The following is a 5,532-nucleotide window of genomic DNA, read 5'->3' as shown; positions in this document are numbered from 1 at the left end:
AGACCACCTATGGAGCTTGTGACGGCCTGTATGTGGCATCGTGATGAAGCGGCTGAAGGAAGATGGGGAAGTATGACTTAGTGTGGGATTATGGAAGTCCACGACGGACCGTCATAGCCACGACGGTCCGTCCTGCTGGTTCGTCGCAATGATCAGAGAGTAGTCCAGTACCCAAATTCCAAGAAGTTTAAGTATTATAGAACGAAGACCCTCGATGGACCGTCATGCTTGGAACGGTCCGTCATACCTGTCCGTTGAGGGTAATGAAGAAAGCAGAAGAAGAATTTGTGAAGTATGGGTCACGAGGTCTGTTGACTCGGACGCGTTTTGACAGATTTTCAGTAATTAGAATCCTTCTTTTATTAGGTTTTTGTTTTTATTATAAATAGTTCGAAAAATCTCATTTTTTGGGTTAGACTTTTCGATATTAGACATTTTGACAGTTAGACTTTTGGAGAGTTAAACTTTTGAATAATCTTTAGTTCTCTTGTTCAAGTAGTGGAGGATTAATTTCAGCAATCGTTATACCTTTTTTGGAATTAATTGTTGGTGTTTTTGTTGATTAATCAAGTAAATTTTTGAATTTTATTCTTTTTGCATCAAAGTAAGTGCATGAATTCTTATATTAAATATATGAATAGTGTCATTATGACTATGGGTAACTAAACTCCATAACTAGGGTTATGGGAACCATGGGTGAATAAAGAGGTAAAATCTAACTAAAATAGCAATTCTAGAATAGTGTTTTGCATGTATTGATAATTCTTTCGTTTAGAAGTCTTTTTAACTGATGGCCAACGTTAGAACTCGCTTTAATGCTACTTGCCGGACCAAGGAGGTAGATAATAGGAAAAGAATTATCAACACAAATTTAGTGTATACTATCTAATAGGCTAATGTCGATTGGTACAAGGTAATATAGTCAAATATCGAATACAGTGTTTAATATGAGGTAAAGATAAGGGTTAGTATAACAACACACGTAGCCGGACCAAGGTGCGGAGTGAAATTTTCTAGATGTCGGACCAAGGATTTAGACATACATAACTTATCACTTTATATGCAAGATACTAGGAAAGAATTGTTATAGTTAAGATTATCAAGTTAGGAACCTGTGGGGAACACTTAAGCCCTAATTACTTTTATTAATTGATTAAGCTCCAAGATTTAAATATGTTAGTTGTTTACTTTAATTTAGTTAATTATTTTCATTAATTTAGATATTAAAATCCTCCTTTATTGTCTTTTATTTTCTATGAAAATAATTGACTAAATAATAGTAATAATAGAATAAAGTTAAGTCTGAACTATTTTTCTCGTCAGAATGATGACACGACCCTTATGAAAAGAGAAATTATATAGGTAGGATTGGAATGATGACACAACCCTACGCAAATCAGATTTGAGGAGTCATTGGAAAAGACGAATGAAATTATGTTAATCAAATCTAAGTTATTGAAAAGACACATGATGTTATGCAACTCAGATATGAGAAAATAGTTCAGAAAAAAATCCACGGTACTACACAAATTCAATATGAAAAGTAGTCCGGGAGATGCACGGTGCTACGCAAATTAGATATGCAAAAAAAGGTAGTCACCGAAAAGATGAACGGTGCTACAAAATTAAATATGAAAAAGTAGTCACCGGAATGATTGGACGGTGCTACAAAATTAAATATGAAAAAAAGTAGTCACTGGAATGATGGTACAGTGCTACACTAATTTAATATGAAAAATAGTCACCGGAATGATGGGACGGTACTAAAAATTAAATATGAATAAGTAGTCACTGGAATGATTAAACAGTGCTACACAAATTTATTATGAAAAAATAGTCACTGAAATAACGGAACGGTGCTATAAAATTAAATATAAGAAAGTAGTCTCCACAAATATACACGGTGACCCAACTTTTGACGATATTACCAATCAAGATCCCAACTGTGATGACCAATTGTAAGAGAACATTGAATGCACATGTACTTGTAGGGAGCAATCTCAGGTAAATAAATAGGTACTGATTAATTAGCACATCCGACTCCAACTCCACGAAGGATGCGACTGAAGATGAGCATGCTAATATGGACAACAACAGCATTCAGAAGGGCACCAAGCAAGAAGAAGAGACCTCCAAAGAACATTGTCACTTTTCTGTCATGTTTCTTATCAACAAAAGAAGCGACAAAGGGAAGAAGAGAGAAAAGAATCCATAGAAGTAACTCTCCCTGAAATTCCAATGTCGTAACCAAAGATCAACCCTCCCATTGTTGCCATGATACAAGTTATCGCCACGTAACGTGTCAACTTCCCTCGGTACTCTGAACCTCCTCATAAGCAGCACTAATGTTTCCACCAATCATAACCAATATCAACAGAAAGATGTATTATGTCGTCGGAATCTGCCACAATAGCCTGAAAATTCTAATTTTGCCAAAATCTTGCCAAAAACGGCTCAAAAATCACTGGAACCCTAATAGTGATGATTGAATCTAAAGAAAAATGGTCGGGTTCTGGTCGTAAGTATTGGACGACCTCAACAGAAGAAAAATATCGAGAGAAAAAACCCAAAAAACCCCTCACACGCCGGCGCGTGTACAGATCTTACCGGAAAATTCCTGCCTGCGATCAGCATGCGACGGTGGGCCACTTTCCGGTGGGTCAGGTCGGGTTTTAGTGTCCTGAGTCTCCCGAGCCTTGTGACAGTGTTGTCTTTGCGCAACACCTTTAGAACGAAAGATAACACAAATCAGTCCCACCGTTGCCACCGGAATTTGACACTGGTGACTTGAAGTTCTCAAGTTACCTATTTTTAGCTAACATAATCATTAGCCAGATGGTCGACATATATGAATAATAGTCACCCGCCGAAGTGAGAGAAATAATAAACAAGGCTTATTTTGCCTGACAACAAAACTAAAATTACCTTATGAGATATAAGTACATGCAGCAGAGCGTGGACACTTCTCATTCAACATAGCAAGGATATTTACTGTCAATGTTGTATTAAGAGTAGATATTCTTAGGAGCTGCAGAGCACCCGAGCCTCATTTTCTTATAGTTTGGTTTGTTTTCAGATTTGCAAAGAATTAGAATGCTTCAGTTGTTCTCCTAATACCTGTATTCATGGCTGAACACCTTTAAATAATTAAATGTAATGTCACTAAGAACAGTTGACTCTTTAAATTTGCAAGGGGGGATTGGTTGGGGGAAAGACAAAGTATTTAAGAAAACAGAAGTATTAGGCAGCCTTCCCGTTATATAAAAACAAATTCGTGGAAACTTTGAAGTAAAGTAATATATTAAAGATTTAATGACTTAAGAGTTTAAACAACTCTAGGTTTAATCTTTACATATGATCATTTTTTCAAGATGATGATATTTACACCAACACCTAACATCACAGTACATTTGCCCAAAAAAATTCAAGCTCTTCAATTTGATCATCATAAACGAATATATAATAGTCAATACCACAAAAGTTTAAATGAGTTGAGCACCTTACTACTTTGTGGTCTAAATTTGGGGCAGCCCTGTGTTAGCTGGAGATGAAATCTGAAAAAAATAGCTCAGTCTCAGTTTGTATACAACAGTTGCAGCACCATGTTTCAAGAAGTTAAAATCAAACTTAAATTACTTCAAAACAGCTACCGCTTCAACCTATGGTAGCTTTAGGAAGAAAAATCAACGCTCACCCAGTCCCTACCACTAATTGTATCTATAAACAACCAAATTTGATTAACAAAACAAACTAAATTCCAACAATGCATAAAAGAGATGCAAAGTTTCTACAATAAATGTTACTGTTTAGTCGTTGTTGAATTAAAAATACCTCTAACTGTTAACCATTAGGTCCTACAGAGTATCAAGGTTCCATACATGAAAAACCATTTTTAATATACTTGCTATACAATGTATTACCAAAAGTGTCAGCGCCAGTTGTCCCTTTGTTATAAAAAATGAAATCTAAAGGCTTATATTTCTTTCTTCAATTGCAGCATACAATGCAACAATTAATCAAAGTGTTAACGAATGAAAATTTGTGCAAAATAGGGCTATTAATGAAAGCCCTGCACTCTACTCAACCAAAAGACAAAATCAATAAAGAATATTAACTCAAAATATACTCTGAATTATAGTATGGGTAGCATCTTCAATTGAAATAAAATGAACTATAAATTTCATTAACCAGATCTCAGAATAGAACTAAACCAGAGGTTTACATAATTTGATTGACACTAGCATTTAACAGAAGAAGTAAACAAGACCCCAATACAAAACACAAATTAATCATAAACATAAAAAAAGATTTCTAAGCCCTTTCTCCGCGAATCCTTCTAGCAAGCTGAATATCCTTGGGCATGATGGTAACCCTCTTTGCGTGAATTGCACAAAGATTGGTATCTTCAAAGAGCCCAACGAGGTAAGCCTCAGCAGCCTCTTATAGAATAGTCATAGCACTGCTCTGGAACCTCAGATCTCTCTTGAAATCCAGAGCAGTTTGCCTAACCAGCCTCTGGAATGGCAACTTCCTGATCATCAACTCAGTAGATTTCTGGTACTTCCTGATTTCTCTTAGAGCCACAGTTCCTGGCATAAAACGGTGAGGCTTCTTCACTCTTCCACTTGTTAGAACTGACTTGAAAACAGACTTGGGGACCAGTTGCTTCCTTGGAGCCTTTCCACCAGTAGATTTGCGGGCAGTTTGCTTGGTACGAGCCATTTCAATTTTATGCTAAAGTGAAAGGCTTATTGATAGATTGAGAAATGCTTTGATTGTGAAGAATGGTGAATTCGAGAGATATTATATAGGGGTGAAGTAGGCAGGAATCATAAGAAATTTGCAAGGGAGTTTGAAATTTTTGGGTGTGAAATTGGAAGTAAATAACAGTCGTTGGATTAAGAAAATTTGTTGTTAAGGGTCGAGATCTCAAATGTAAATGTTTGCTAGGATACCAATCCGCGTGCTACTTTATTAACAAATGGATTCTTGCCATGTGGATTATCATTTTCGCCACCTTCCTTTTAGGGCATGGCTACAGATGGTAGGCCCATATGGATTGGGCCATGTTTGGAATCAATTCCCTAAATAGTCACTCAAGTTAAGAGAATTGCTTTGAAATATCATTTATGTTTCATTTAGGATCAAAATATCACTCAACTATCACTATTTTCCTCCAAATATACTTGACACTTTAAAATCATCTCTCCTAGTTGGCATTACATGTCATTAAAGTCTTTTTTTTTAATAATCGACTAATTTAATTCATTGAACCTATTTAACTAAAATAATGTTCATATTATTTTTTATTTATTTTTAATCTATTAATAATAAATTTTCATACTTAAAATCTTTTATCATAATTTAGCTTTTTGTTTTTTTATTTTATGGAGAATACATTTTTAAAATGTACAATAATTTTATCAATTTTGAATACTTATAAACACATACATTCAAAAAAATTGATATATAAATCACTCATTAACGCTAATTTACATCAATTAATCATAAGTTGCATAATAAATCAATATT

The 5,532-nt window shown here is 34.9% G+C and overlaps 1 pseudogene; it reads right to left on the bottom strand.

Moving 5' to 3' along the window:
• Positions 1–4,171: 4,171 nt before the first annotated feature.
• On the bottom strand, positions 4,172–4,780 carry LOC101263247 (histone H3.2-like; annotated as a pseudogene).
• Positions 4,781–5,532: the final 752 nt, after the last annotated feature.

This window comes from Solanum lycopersicum, chromosome 1 (assembly GCF_036512215.1).
Source record: "Solanum lycopersicum chromosome 1, SLM_r2.1".
NCBI classification, from domain to species: Eukaryota; Viridiplantae; Streptophyta; class Magnoliopsida; order Solanales; family Solanaceae; genus Solanum; species Solanum lycopersicum.
The sequence above is the reverse complement of the archived record's forward strand: the minus strand, read 5'-3'. Positions and strand labels throughout refer to the sequence as shown.